The sequence below is a fragment of the Myodes glareolus genome, chromosome 7, assembly GCF_982192425.1.
Source record: "Myodes glareolus chromosome 7, mMyoGla1.1, whole genome shotgun sequence".
NCBI classification, from domain to species: Eukaryota; Metazoa; Chordata; class Mammalia; order Rodentia; family Cricetidae; genus Myodes; species Myodes glareolus.
This window is the reverse complement of record NC_142032.1, coordinates 50,333,466-50,348,486: the sequence shown is the minus strand read 5'-3', so window position 1 is coordinate 50,348,486 and position 15,021 is coordinate 50,333,466. Positions and strand designations below refer to the sequence as shown.

At 40.1% G+C, this 15,021-nt stretch overlaps 1 pseudogene; it reads right to left on the bottom strand.

Moving 5' to 3' along the window:
* Positions 1 to 8,473: 8,473 nt before the first annotated feature.
* Positions 8,474 to 9,371, bottom strand: LOC125398033 (olfactory receptor 5A1-like; annotated as a pseudogene).
* Positions 9,372 to 15,021: the final 5,650 nt, after the last annotated feature.

The window sequence follows — 15,021 nt, the reverse complement described above, 5'->3', positions numbered from 1 at the left end:
TTACATTTAAATTGACCTGCTATTTAGGCCTAGAAAATTTCCAAGTCTGCCTACCTAAACAAACAAAATAAACAACAACAACAACAACAACAAACCCAAAAACAACATTAAAAAAACTAAAATAGGAAGAAAGTTTTTGGTAGAGATTTCAGGTAAATCTGATTATTATGACTACTTAAAAATTGATATACTGTATTACAACAGCATATGAATCCATTTTTGTTTTAAAAAGGGTCAGTTTATGTAAGTTCCAGAATGGAGTCATTTTTATGCATACTAATTTTAAAGAGCATTGCTTTCAAAAGTGAAATTCATAAAAATTGTGCATTGGTTGGCCTTGGGTTTTCAGGTCAATTAAAGTGTGTATGAACAGCTACTTCGGTTTTTTTCTTCTGTATTTGATACAGATTTCCTCAGGTTTTTTGGTCTCCTCCACCAGATGGCAATTTACATTTTTAAAACTTTAATTATAATTTTGGAGTGAGGACAAGTGCGACTCTTTTACAATTTAAATGTTCATGCGTTTATGTATATTTGCCACCTGAGAATGACACTTCACCGTGGAAATGCTAGGATAACAGGGTAAGCTAGCTAATTGTATGAGAGAAGTATTAAATAGAAGATGTCAGATGGGCAAACAACTTCTAATTCAAGAGTAAAAAAAATGAAAATCAAAACAAATATTCTACTTAATGATTAGCAATAAAATATGTTAAAATAATTTAAAAGTTACATTTTTCTGAAGCTTTTGGAAACACTACACGAGCAATACTATGTTAATCATTTATTTATGATGAAAATATGAAATGGCTTTAAAAATTAGAAAATACTGTTAATTTTGTGTTAAACGTTTTGAATCCACATAGGTTTCTTACTCTTTTCTAAAACTCACCTACAAATGATACCATTTTTTATATTATTATTAGGCAAAACCACTGAGATGTGGGCCAGTGAGATGGTTTAGCAGATAAAGGAGCTTGCAGCCAAGTTTTTAGTTCAAAACTCCAGGATCCACCTGGTGAAAGGTGGGAACAAGCTGTCCTCTGATCTTCACCTGGGGGCTGTGGTATGTAGCCCCCAAACACACACATGCACATACAGACACACACACACTCACACACACACACTCTCTCTCACACACACACTCACACTCACACACCCTAAATTTTAAATAAATGCTTAAAATGTGGTTTGACTATGAAATGTCCGTAAGGTTCCCAGCAGGTGGTGCTGTCTTCAGAGGGTCTGCTGTCCTCAGAAGGTGGACAGCTGAGGGAAGAAAATCGTTGTAACCTGCTGCTCCTCCTATCTCGGGCAATCTGCCAGTGTCTTGTATCAGAGCCGTCTGCCACCACACTGTCTCCACCATAATGGATTATTCCCTTAAACAAGTCCTTCCCTAGCACCAGGTTTCTCCCCAACATCATAGTTGCTCCCTCTATCAAGATCTCTCTTTCATTGACCCCCATTCATCCCTCCCGACTTGGCCTTCTGGGTCCCTCACGCTCCCATCCCATCTTCTCCCTTCTACCCCACCTCCCAGTTTACCCAGGAGATCTTGACTATTTCCCCTTCCTGGGGCCATCCATGTGTGTCCTTCTTAGGGTCCTCCTTTTTGCCTAGCTTCTCCAGGGTTGTGGACTGTAGCCTGGTTATCCTTTGCTTTCCATCTAACATCCACTTAGGAATGAGTACATGCTGTGTTTGTCTTTCTGGGTCTGGGTCACCTCACTCAGGATTTTGTTTTCTAATATCATACCTTTGTCTGCAAATTTCAAGATGTCATTCCCCTCCACCTCATCCCCTGCTGAGAAATACTCCATTGTGTAAATGTACCAGGAATCCACAAAGATGACCCTAGTTAAGACTCTTAGCTGTAGTGGAGAGGGTGCCTGAAACGGGTCTTCCCCTATTATCCGATTAGTGACTACCCTAATTGTCATCATAGAACCAACATCAAGTAACTTATGGAAGCAGATGCAGTGACCCACAGTCAAGTGATGTGGGGTTCCCCTCTGTATGCTGTACATCCCTACCTCTGCATATATAGTACCCAAGACTGTGGCCAAAGTGGGCCAGTATTTCAAAGGCCATTGGCAGAAGGAGTTCCCACAACAGTCAAGCACTGGTCTGAACTCCTGGAGATGAGTTGAAGAGAGGGAGGAGGGGTCACATGAGCAAGGGAGGGGAAGAGTCAAGATCATGATGGGAAAACCACAGAGACAGCTGATCTGAGCTAGTGGGAGCTCACAGACTCTGGACTGTCAGGTGGGGAAACTGCATGGGACCAAACTAGATCCTCTGAATGTGGGTGACAGTCATGTGACTTGATTTTTTTGTTGGGGTGGTGGTGGGGGAGGGGACTGGTAGTAGGTTCAGGACTTCTCCCAGGTGTATGAACTGGCTGTTTGGAGCCCATTTCCTATGGAGAGATACTTTGCTCAGCCTTTATACAGGGGGGAGGGGTTGGTCTTGCCTCAACTTGGTAGGTCAGACTTTGTTGACTCCCCAAGGGAGGCCTTATCCCCTCTGAGGAGTGGAAGGAGGATGAGAAGGGGAGGTGGGGGCCAAGAGAAGGGGAGGGGGGACTGGGGTTGGTATATAAAATGAAGAAAAAAATTTTAAATTAAAAAATAACTTAAAAAAACCCTCAAATCCTTCCTTCAGGAAATTATTTCCGGTGGCTGTTCTGTCATAGCTACAAGAAAAGTAGTTAACACAGGTGGGTAGGAAAAGTCAGAGAGAAGTGAGTTGATTCTCATTGAATAATCCTAGAAATTAAGGTAGTAGGAACCTGCACAGGGTAGGCGGGACTGAAAACTGACCCTTCAACTGAAAATGTAAATGCAAACCAGCTAGGTTTTTAGGCAGACCGTCTCCCTATCTGTGTTCAGACAGCCTTTCCCACAGTCTCCCATCACTCCAGCAAATGACAGACGCCTGTAGTCCAGGGACTTGGACCAGGCTCTGTGGGCCCGGGACCATGAGCTATATATACAAGAAGGAAAACTGAAACAGAGGGTTAAGATTGTACCTACACAGTGAGTAGCTGGAGCCCTCGTTCACCACACACCCATTCTACTCTATCCTATTAGCTCCTGAATACTGCTTACTAGGTTGGAATCTCCTGGGAGACAGGAGGCTTCTATACAGAGCCAAGGCTCACCAAGACAACGTAGCAGGCGAGGCCTACAGTAGGGCTCCACAGGTCAACTACAAGTCCTTGCAGGATTAATAACAGAAGCCCTACCAACCACAGTCCATGACCATGAATATCAAGCTGCATGCTTTGTCTTTAAAAGGGAGGCTTTATCTATCTATCTATCTGTCTGTCTGTCTGTCTGTCTGTCTATCTATCTTGTTAAAGCAAGTCCAGTTCCATATCACAGTTGAGCAGGAAGTACAGAGAGTGCTCACACCCCGTACGCTTACACACACGTAGCTTCCTCCTTTACTGACGCAATGGTATTTTTGCTGCAATTGATAAACCCTCACAGGAGCATTGCCACCCTGCTCATCACTGGTTTTCTTTGATGCTCCATGTGTGGTGCTGTTCATTGTGAGTTTGGACAAGTATGTGATAACAGGCAGCCCACATTACAGTATCTCATGGCCCTGAAGGCTTCTCTGTGTTCTGCCCACCTCTCCCTGGTGTATGAATGACTACTGGAAAATGTTGATATTTTAAACGTGTCCATTATTTTGTCTTTTCTGGAGCATCATACAGTTATTGTATTGTCTGTTCAGAATTTTCTTTTTACTTAGCAATATCCATCTAAGATTCTTCTGGATCTAGTCTTTTACTTTGATCTTGTAGCTATTATTTTCTTTTTACTTTTATTTCTTTGACATGGGGTTTCACTACATGGCTCAGGCTAACTTAGAACTCATTATGTAGACCAGGATGCCCTTGGATTTATAGTAATCCTCTTGCCTTAGCCTCCCGAATATTATATTACAGATTGGAGACACCATGACTGGTTTACTTTTCTTTTCTAATTGAAACTTTCTCATGAATATTCAATGTATGTAACAATCTACAGTGTGGAATACTTTTTACTATAGATTACAAAGCTTTCATATTTAGAAGTTCGTGTAGCATAGTTTTAGCAATATAATGTGTAATGCCCAGATCTTCTGTTGTAGCTTTTAATAGTAGGGACACCTAAAGTGCTATTAATATATACATTTGTTTATTTGTGTTTGCACCTGAGCAGTTGTCAAGGCATGCATGTGGAGTTCAGAGCCTTGTGGGCCCTAGGGGTTGACCTCAGATCATTGGCCTTGTTGGAAAGTGACTTTACCTACTGAATCCTCTCACCAACGTGGGTATTCATCTAATTTTCATTTTATAGAAGTTAAATTCAAGATACCAACAGATGTATGTGCATATCATAATGGAACCAGAGCCCCTTTCTTTCTTTTTTATTTTATTTTACTATTATTATTATTTTTTTTTAATTTTTCAAGACAGTGTTTCTCTGTAGCTTTGGAGGCTGTCCTGGAATTAGCTCTTATAGACCAGGCTGGCCTCGAACTCACAGAAATCTGCCTCCCAAGTGCTGGGATTAAGGTGTGTGCCACCACCGCCTGGCCAGAGCTCCTTTCTATAAGCATTGAAATGACTAGATTGATAGGGCTGTATATAATTGATTTTTATTACATTGATAGTTAAGTTACAAAAACATGTAATTGTTGCCTACCTTTCATAACCTTCCTCTGAGAAGAAACGGGAAGGGAGAGATTTCTTTTCTGTTCTCAGTCATCATTGTTTGAAGAGGATTGGTTTTACTAGAGGTTCAGAGGTAAACCCTAATTGTTTTAAGTCAGTCAATTAATATACTCCAATTCCAGCTTTTGTTTGAATTTGTGGTGTGTGTGTGTGTGCATGTGTGTGTGTCTTTATCTAATTATCCATTGAAATACACAATACACCTCTATTGTTTTTACATCTTGGCTACTTGAACAATGCGGCAGTGAACAATGTACCTGGTAGTCAGCTATCTTTTAGAGGTGTTCCTCTGTGCATATACACACAAGGAGAATAGCTGGATCATTTGCTAATTCTCTGCTAGCTTTTGTAGGAGCCTCCATACTATTTCTACAATTGGTCACCAATATTCAGTTCTCCAATGATGTAAGAGGATTCTCTCTTCTCTATGCACTTGCCCACATTTGTGGTCTCTTGTTTTGTTTGATTACAGCTATTCAAACAGACAAAAGGTCTTTTGCACTTTCATCCAAGCTAAGGACGCCCATGAGCTTTTCATACACCTCTTAGTCACTGAAAGATGACTTTTGGATAAACGTCTAAACTAATCACAACCTTTGCTCATTTTTAATCAAGTTGTATGTTTCTTAATGTTGAACTGCATAGGATCTGCATAGGAATTGGCTAGCAATCTATAATCAGAAATGTGGTTTGCAAATATTTGCTGCTAGCCTCTAGCTAGCCTTACATTTTGCTGTGCCTTTTCTGTGCAGGTGTTTTTCAGATGATGTATATTATTAGCGGGTTTTCTTGTTTTTGTAATAAAATACCCAACAGAAGCATCTTAAGGGATGACATTTTGTTTTGAAGGATGGTTTTAAGGCATCATGTGGAGAAGGTATGGCAGCAGGTGGACAGGTCACAGGCAATAGGGCACAGGTTACAAGTCATGCCATAGTGACTTATCAGCTTTGGAGTGCAAGGCTAGACTGATACAAGAAAGGGACAGATATAATCTTCAAAGGGCTATCACCTGTTGACTGACATATGCCAGCAAGAGACTCTGTCCCAAAGGTTCCATAATCTTTCAAATCAGTACCACAAGGTAAAACAGGTATTCAAACACAGGAGCATAGCTGGGCATGGTGGTGAAGGCCTGTAATACCAGCACTTGGGAGGTGAAGGCACAGGCAGGACTTCTGTGACTTCCAGATCAGCCTAGTCTGCATAGTGAGTTCCAGACCAGCCTAGTCTACATAGTGAGTTCCAGACCAACTTAGTCTACACAGTGAGTTCCAGACTCGCCTGATCTACAAGTGAGTTCCAGACCAGCCTGGTCTACATGGGGGGGGGGGTCCTTGTACCAAATAAAACAAAAAGCAAATGAATGAGATAAGGGCTTCAGATTCAATTATAACAAGCAATCCTATTTATTCACACTGCTTTTTGAACTTGAAATTTGATGAAATTTCCAAGAAATTACTGTCTAGAAGTTGGATTTGTTCCTATATATTTTCTTCTTGGAGACTTTTGAAGTCAGATCTTATGCTTACGTCTCTTAAGGATTACCTGGAGTGGATGTTTTTATGTGGTTTAAAACCACATTTGTTGGTTTTGTATGTGGAAATACAGTTTTTCCAGTACCCTGTATTGAAGAGAAGATTGTTTGTTATGTCTTCCTAAAGCTCTTTTTGCACTCCAGATGAGTCCATGTGCCAGGGTTTACTTCTGAGCTCTGTATTCTGTTTGTCCGTTTTTTCTCATTACTGTACTGCTTACTACATCTTCATGACGTAACTAATTGCTTAGTAATTTGTTTTTATTCAAATTAATTCCCACTAAAGAGCTATTCTGCTAATTAGTTACTGCTCTTAGTCTCACATTAGGTTAAGAATGCTTGGCTTTGAGAACTTATTTGTTCAAAGTTACATTGCTCTAAGTGCCAGAGTCAAAATTCAACTCAAATTGCCTACTAGCAGCTCTCATAGTTTAAATCACACGTTGTGGCTCTGTCATGGATAAGTCCCATTGTGTTCCTTGGTGCCTTGTTTTCCTCATGCATACTTGGGAAATGACCACATCTGCTTTGCAGGGTGACTGTTTTTTCTCATTAACCAGATGAGGGAATTATGCATCAGAAATGAAACCGTTAATGTAACCTACTACTTATAATCATGTCCCCATGCTGGATTAATATCTTAGGATTTGTTCAATCTTATTTTCTACTCTGAATTCAATTCTTTAACCTATATCAATCATTCCCTCCTCTGTGTACCCCACCTCCATATCCTTCACTTTTTTGTAAAATTTATTTGTATTTGATCTTCCTGTATTTTCTCTCTCTGTTTTAAAGATTTCACATATAAATACAATCATGCTTTATTTATTTATTTATTTATTTATTTATTTATTTATTTATTTATTTTTATAGGGTATAATGTAGCCAGAATGACCTAAAACACACTACATAGCTGAGGGTAACCTTGAACTCTTGACCTTACTGCTTCAACAAAGCTACTTCAAATCCGATGAAAAGGATTATTTAAGAAATAATCCCAAAAAACATTGTATGACCCCACTGTGTCTCCCCTCCTCTTCCCATCTACTTTTCTCCCTCCTTTCCCCTTTCCCTCCCATTCCACCTCCTCCTTTGCCCTCCTCTCCTCTCTTCTCCTCTCCTCTTCTCTCCTCTCCTCTCCCTTTCTCCCTTTTTTCTTCCCCTTCTTCCCCTATTTCTCTCCTTCACTCCCTTTTACTTTCCTTTTCCCTCTTCTCCTTCTATCTTTATCATTCATTTATTCTCTTTTAGTGTTCCTGATTGGGCCCAAAATTTATAAAAATTTATTTCAACTCACTTTCAATTTCCATACACTCATTTCATACATCACATAGTTTTATGTTTACTACAGTCTAAAAAAAATCACTAAATTAGAATCACTACAATCAGTAAAGACATGAAAAAGCTATGTCCACTCTTGGTTCTTGCAATCTTTCTATGTGTAATAGCTCTGAACACACACTTTGTTCTAAAACCACGATGATATTAAGGTTTTATCGGTCTGCAATCTAGTTGCAAATACTAGTGGCTTTTTTCTTTTTGTATTTTTATAAATTCATACAGTATGGATTACTCAAATCTACTGCCCACCATCTTCAAAACTATCCCATCGTCATTACATTCCCCTTTCAATTTCATGCCTTCCATTAAAAGACAAAAATAACCAGCTGAATTCAATTAGTATTATTCATATATGCACAGGTATCCAGCCATCCAACTGTCAGAGAGCATTCCCTTAAAGAAATAATTCTCCACACTACAACAGTAGCCATTTTTCAAATAACTTCTCACCTTAGGGATGAGGATCATGTGTCCCTCTCCAGCCATGCTAACAGGTTGATTGACTTGATATTATTTAGGCCTTGTGTAGGCAACCATAGGTGCTGAACTCACGAATGCAAAGGTCTTGCCATAACTAGAAGACACTGAGAAGCAAGAAGCAAGTTTTTTTTTTTTTTTTGAGCCTATCCTGGAACTAACTCTTGTAGACAAGGCTGGCCTCAAACTCACAGAGATCTGCTTGCCTCTGCTTCCCGCTTCCTGGGATTAATGGCCGGTACCACCACTGCCCAAGAAACAAGTTTTAAAAACTGTGTTCAGTTTCAATGATGTTTTCTTAGACAGACTACCTGGACACAGCTAATGCAGTAACACCAGGAGTCAAGGGAGCCAAGTTATTACCACATCTGTCTTCCCAACTGTTACTATAAAAGGTGTACAGAAGGTGTCCTCCTCGTTCTTACTTCTGCCTTCCTCTTAGGGGTGGCACCTGCCCAGATGCTACTCTTTCTGAGGTAAATGTGCCACCTTCTTCTTCATTCTTTTGAGAACTCCCTTGATCTCTGTGTTCCTCAGACTGTAGATCAGAGGGTTTAACATGGGGATGAGGATGGCATAGACCACAGACAGCACCTTGTCCTGCTTGGTGGAGTGCTGAGAACTGTGGTGCATGTACACAGAGAGGACGGTGCCATAGAACAGAGTCACTGTCGCCAGGTGGAAACCACAGGTCTTGAAGGCCTTGATGCAGCCTTTGAATGAGGCGATTTTCAGGATAGAAACTGCAATGAAGACATAGGATAACAAGAAAAGAGCCAAACCCAACAAAAAGAGCTGCCAGGAAAAGAACCAACTGACTGATGAAGGGATCAGAGCAAGACAAGGGAATGATCGGAGGCATATCACAGAAGAAATGGTGAATGACATTTGGCCCACAGTAGTAGAGATGAAAACAAACAACTGTTTGAACAAAGCTACTAAGGAAATCACTCCCGTAGACACCAGCAACAAAGGTTTGAGGTCATGATGGCTGAGTACTGCAGAGGGTTACCAATGGCCACATATCTGTCATAGGCCATGGCAGCCAGCAAGCAGCACTCAGACATACCCATCCAGGCCAATAAAAAATACTGAGTGGCACAAGCAATGAAGAAAATCATTTTCTTAGCTCTTAAGAAGTCTGAAAGCATCCTCGGGCTGATGGAAGAAGAATAGCAGATATCTATAAGTGCCAAGAAACTGAGCAAAAAAAATAGGTGTTTGCAGGTGAGAGTCCATCCTGATGAGGATTATGAGGCCCAGGTTATAAATCAGAGTCGTGAATTAGGTGCATCACTTGCTGAGGTAAGGTGAGAGAAAGAGATTAATTCATTCTTCATCTCCCCAAACCGCACTCCATCCGAGAATGCTGAGCCTCATTGTTTCTCAGTAAAGCAAATCAATCCCTGCTTTGTCTTATTTAAGAACGGTTGCATGGAAAGCAATGTTCTTGGTGAGTTCGGTAAGTCAAAACCTCTTATAAAAAAAACCTAGGGCCAGGTAAAATGTAAAATGTTCCTGTAGAGGCATAATTATAATGTAAAGACCCTGTGTAGCATGAAGAAGACATACAATCCTGTGTGCTTTAACATGCTAGATGTAGGCAGAAAGGTAGAACTTGAAAAGCTATCTCTTCAAATGTCTCTTTATCAACAGAACTTGTTTCAGAGACACTGAACAATGAGCAGGGCAATGAAAGTGCTGTCAGTAACCGGGCATCTAGGGCTAGAAGACGGTTTCCTTAGCTCATGGTGCTCAAGCATGAACACTTGAGCCTGGATGCAGGTCCCCAGCACCCATCCATGCAGAAGCCAGAAGCTGGCAGAGTACATTTGTAACCTCAGTTCTGGGTGGATGGGGGTCAGTTCAGACTGCAGCTGGTTATCCAGTCTAGCCATTAATGACAATATTCAGACCATAAATAAACAGACCATAAAACAAACAAATGAAAAACCAAAGTGGAGAGCTATCAAGATATCTGATGTCTAACTGGCTTCTATACACATGTTCAAACATGAATGCATGTATTCACATAAACAGGTGCATAGAACACACACACACACACACGCACACACACACACGCACACACACACACACACGGACAGCCATAATATATTTTTCATAAACACTCTTTTAGGAAAGGGATAGAAAAGTAGGGTCCACTCTTCCATGAAAGGTAGGGTAATTTATCCTCTTTGAGGAAGAAGAAACTATACGGTAGTGCATTACCTTTCAAAATGACTCTAGGAATTGATGACCTAAATGAAACTCTCAGCTTTTCTTAGTTGCACCTTCTGAGTGTGCACCCATGGAGCTCTGAGAGAGAAAACGGCCTTAGCAAACCACTCAGAGACCTGGGTTAAACTTGCCATGTTATTGCTAATGTCAGAAGAATCTCTACATTGCCACATTGTTTTCTTTACACACTAGGGATTGCTGTTTCTAGCTAAGCCTTGTTTTCGGTTGCCTCCTACTAATGACAAAGGCCTCATATTTCTCCTTTTGTTTCAGATAAATCTTATCTTAGCCTTTTCCTCACAATTTTTTGGTGAGAAATTTTTCTCCTTCACTGGATTTAACTCTACTTTTGCTTGCTCAGAATATGAAAAGAGAAGGAAATTGAAAGATGGCATTATAATTAGTATCTCTGATAACCTCTTTTCCTTTAAGCTATTTGACAGACAGTCCTCCATCATATTCACTTAGCTGACACTGAAAAAAATATGATTAAGCCAACTATTGTCAGAAACAAAATCTCGAAAGCTTTATCTGCTAGGAGCAGTGCAGACAAACTAAACTAATTGTAAAGCACCAAGCACTACATTAAATCCTCTTCACTTCGTCCTCCCTCTCTTCTCTCTTCTTCTTTGTGCTAAGCCCAGCCAAGTATTTTAATAGTTTAGATGTTCCTAACAGCCAGGTGTGGTGGTGCATGGATAAGGTAGAGCATTGCTTGAGCACACAAGTTTAAGACCAACGTATACAACAAAGTGAGAACTTGTCTCCAAAGTAAATATCCCTCAATCTTGGTCATGCTTCTTGTGTGTGCAAATGTATCCTCATGTGTATGTATATGCATGCAGAGAACACAGATCGACATTGGTCGTCTAGCTCATTTTCTCGCTATCTTAATTTTTGAGAAAGGTCTCTTCCTGCACCTGGACTTCTTAAATTTGGTTGGACTGGCTGGCCAGAGAGCTTGAAGGATCCATTATCTCTGCCTCCTCAATACTGGATTATAGGTGTATGTCACAACACTTGACGTGGTGCTGAGGATCCAAATTTAGGTCATCATGCTTGCAAGGCAAACGCTTCACAACTGACTCATCTCCCTAATCTGGTCATGGAATAAAAAAAATATTTGAAATAGAAACATAAAAGCTAATGACAAGACCATGTAACGTTTCTATATGTGTTTGCATTTTACAATGCTTAAAGCAGGCCAAACATGCTTATCATTTCAAGTATTTATCACTTCTATATTGTGAAAACATTAAAAAATCTTTCTTCTAGCCTTTTGAAATTTTCACTGAATTACTGCTAACTATATCCACCCTAGCAATCTCAAACAAAAGGAACAAAGCAGGAGAAGCTTTCTGACTTCAACTATAGAATATTAATCAAGCTATACTAGAACTGATTGATTTTGTAAACTAGCCTTTGACAAAGTCACTGTTTTTTTAATGAAAGAAACGAGATAAGTCAGTGCCTCAGCATCAATCTACAGCTCTGAGTCTGTTCTCAGACCTCATCATCAACTGAATGAGGAAAGACTTTTACAGACCTCCCATCTGGTCCTCTTTCTCCATATGCTAATGTATATTCACACAGCCTACATATTCAGATCAACCTTCTACAGATCTGACTGTTGTATTAAAAAAAAACTGTGCAAAAGCAGTTACATAGTGAAACCTAGCATTGAAGAATGATTAGACAAACCTATTTGCAAGTCTATAAAATCATACTTGGATCTGAGTTCCTCCATGAACCTTGTGATAGAGTCTAAGGGAGTCACCTAAGATAAGTTTGAAAAGATTTCCTTTCTTGTGATCCAACTCCTTCTACTTTGTGATGCACCCAGGTGTTTCCACTTCTAAGTCTTGGGAGCATCTCATTTCTTCACTACTTTCAGTTGTGCACGTGGTTTATGGTTAGCAGGCTTTGACTCCCTTAGCCTTCTTCAGCAATGGTTCTGGTGTGGAACAAGAGGGTCTTAAGTGCTTGTGAATTTTCTCTGTCACATGTAAGAAAAGAACTGAATGCGTAACTTACTCCAAAGGAAACTAATTAAAGCCATACAAACTGTCTCCTGGGTCACAGCTTTAGGAAGTACTCCCCTGCTCAGACTCCACACTCTCTTGGGAATGCATTCATCTCTTGAGACATTTTGAAATTAACAAATCTTCATTTCACCCTGAAAGAGTTCTGGAGCTCATATAGAGGCCACGCCTAACCTTGTTAGATAGTAAGCCAGTTTTCCATAGAATCTATCACTCCTTCCCTGTATGACTCTGAGTTAGACTCCTTGTAATGGATTCTCAAATTCTCTATTTTCTTATTCTAGACCTTAATCTTCTTAACTTTTAAATGGGATTTCATGGATGGAGCATGTTTTAAAAGACATTACAGGTTCTGGTTATGACAAACAAAGCTGCTATGAACATAGTTGAGCACATGTCCTTGTGGCACAATTGGATATATACCAGAACCTGTAAACAACCTAAATGCCCCTCGACGGAAGACTGGATAAGGGAAAATGTGGTACATTTACACAATGGAGTACTGCACAGCAGAAAAAATAATGACATCTTGAATTTTTTAGAAAAAAGGATGGAGCTAGAAAACATTATTTTGAGTGAGGTAACCCAGACACAGAAAGACAATTATCACATGTACTTACTCATAGGTGATTTTTAAACATAAAGCAAAGAAAGCCAGCCTCCAAATCACAATCCCAGAGAATTTAGACAACAATAAGGACACTAAGAGAGACTTACATAGATCTAATCTACATGGGAAGTAGAAAGTAGAAAAAGACAAGATCTCCTGAGTAAATTGGGAGCATGGGGACCTTGGGGGGGATTGAGGGGGGAGGGAAGAGGTAGGAGAGGGAGTAGAGAAAAATGTAGAGCTAAAAAAATCAATAAAAAATAAAAAACCCCAAACAACAACAACAACAGCAGCAACAATAGCAGCAACAAGACATTGCAGATATTTGGGAGTAAGAAAAAGTGATAAATAGATCTCTTCTTTTCCTTCATGTTTGTGTAGTTGTTTGGCTTAAAGAATAAAGAAAAGACAGAAGGAGTATAATGGCAGAAATGAAGAGAAAAAGAGAAAAATTAGGAACTTTGAAAAGACAAATAATATTTAAGGTCTCCAAAGCATATACCAAGACAGACCCCCCCTCTTCTCTCTGTCTGAACTTGCCTAACCAAATGTATAGACAAAAAATGGTTATTGTTTTTGTACTAAGATACCAACAAGGTTTTAGCTCATATCCAAAAGGACCATGTCTGTTGGTTCTGAGGTTCTAACTTTCCCTTCAGGAAAACACTGGGCAGTATCGGGGAAGAGCATCTTAGAGGGAGTAAGAGTGGTCACTCAGACTATGGAGAAAATGAGTCTGTTCAGATAAATGAGATGACCACTTCTCCATGTGACTGTAATCTAGCTCCTACTTTATCTTCACCCATCCTTTAAAACTTTGATGTAACTGTGTCAAAATATTATCAAAGGTAATATTTTAAAATTTTAAAATTATATATATGTATATGTATGTGTGTTTGTGTGTGTGTGTGCTCTGCCTGTATACCTTCATGTCAGAAGAGTGTTAGAGGAAGGCACTAGTTAGTTCCCAACTGCTCAGCTCCAAAATAATCACACAGAAACCATATTATTTAAATCACTGCTTGGCCCATTCGCTCTAGCTTCTTATTGGATTACTCTTACAGATTAATTTAACACATTTCTATTAATCTGTGTATCGCCATGTGGCTGTGATTTCCTGGCAAAGTTTTGCCATGTCTGACTCTGGCAGAGGTTCCATGGCATCTCTCTGACTCCACCCTACTTTCTTCCAGCTTTAAGCCTAGCTTTCCCTGCCTACCTAAGTTCTACCTTGCAAAGCAGGTCCAAAGCAGTTTCTTTATTCATTAATGGTAATCACAACACACAGAGGGCATCAGGTCCTATTATAGATGGTTGTGAGCCATCATGCAGTTGCTGGGAACTGAACTCAGTATCTCTGAAAGAACAGTCAGTGTTCATAACCTCTGAGGCATCTCTCTAGCCCACAAGATAGTATTTTAAACTATTGGTTAGGATCTGACCACCCTTGCCCATGCCAAATCCAATTTCTAGGCTTCTACCAGGACCTGCCATACCTGCAACCACTCATAGGTCCATCCTGGGCCACCTTCTCCACCCCACTAGGTACCCAGACTTCCCAATCCCTTCCAAGGTCTAGTCTAATAAGTATCCCTGACCTCCTGTCCACACATTTTCTACAATCTATCAGTTTTAGTCTGGGTCCCACAACCAGTATACTAGCCTAGTCTGGCTTTTCCTGTCTTCACTGCAAAAGAGCCAGGCTTGGACCAGAAACTTCCATAGCACAGACCACAGAACTCTCCTGTGTCATATCAAACCAGACAGATCTAGCTCCATACTTCACACTTGGAACAGGAAGCACGTCCTGTACATCAGTCCAGTCCCCTCTGTCCACCTGACCTCATTTCACCCAAGTCATTTCTAACTTCTATGCCCAATCCTTCCCCACATCTTATCTTCTTCTCCAATCTACTTTATCCACAATGAACACAGAACTAACAAAGAAAGTCCTTATGTTCAGATCTCATAACAATGTATTAAGATTAAACGTTAAGTCAGTATATTCTTTCCCAAACCTACCAGTCCTCTAGAAATACTTGCC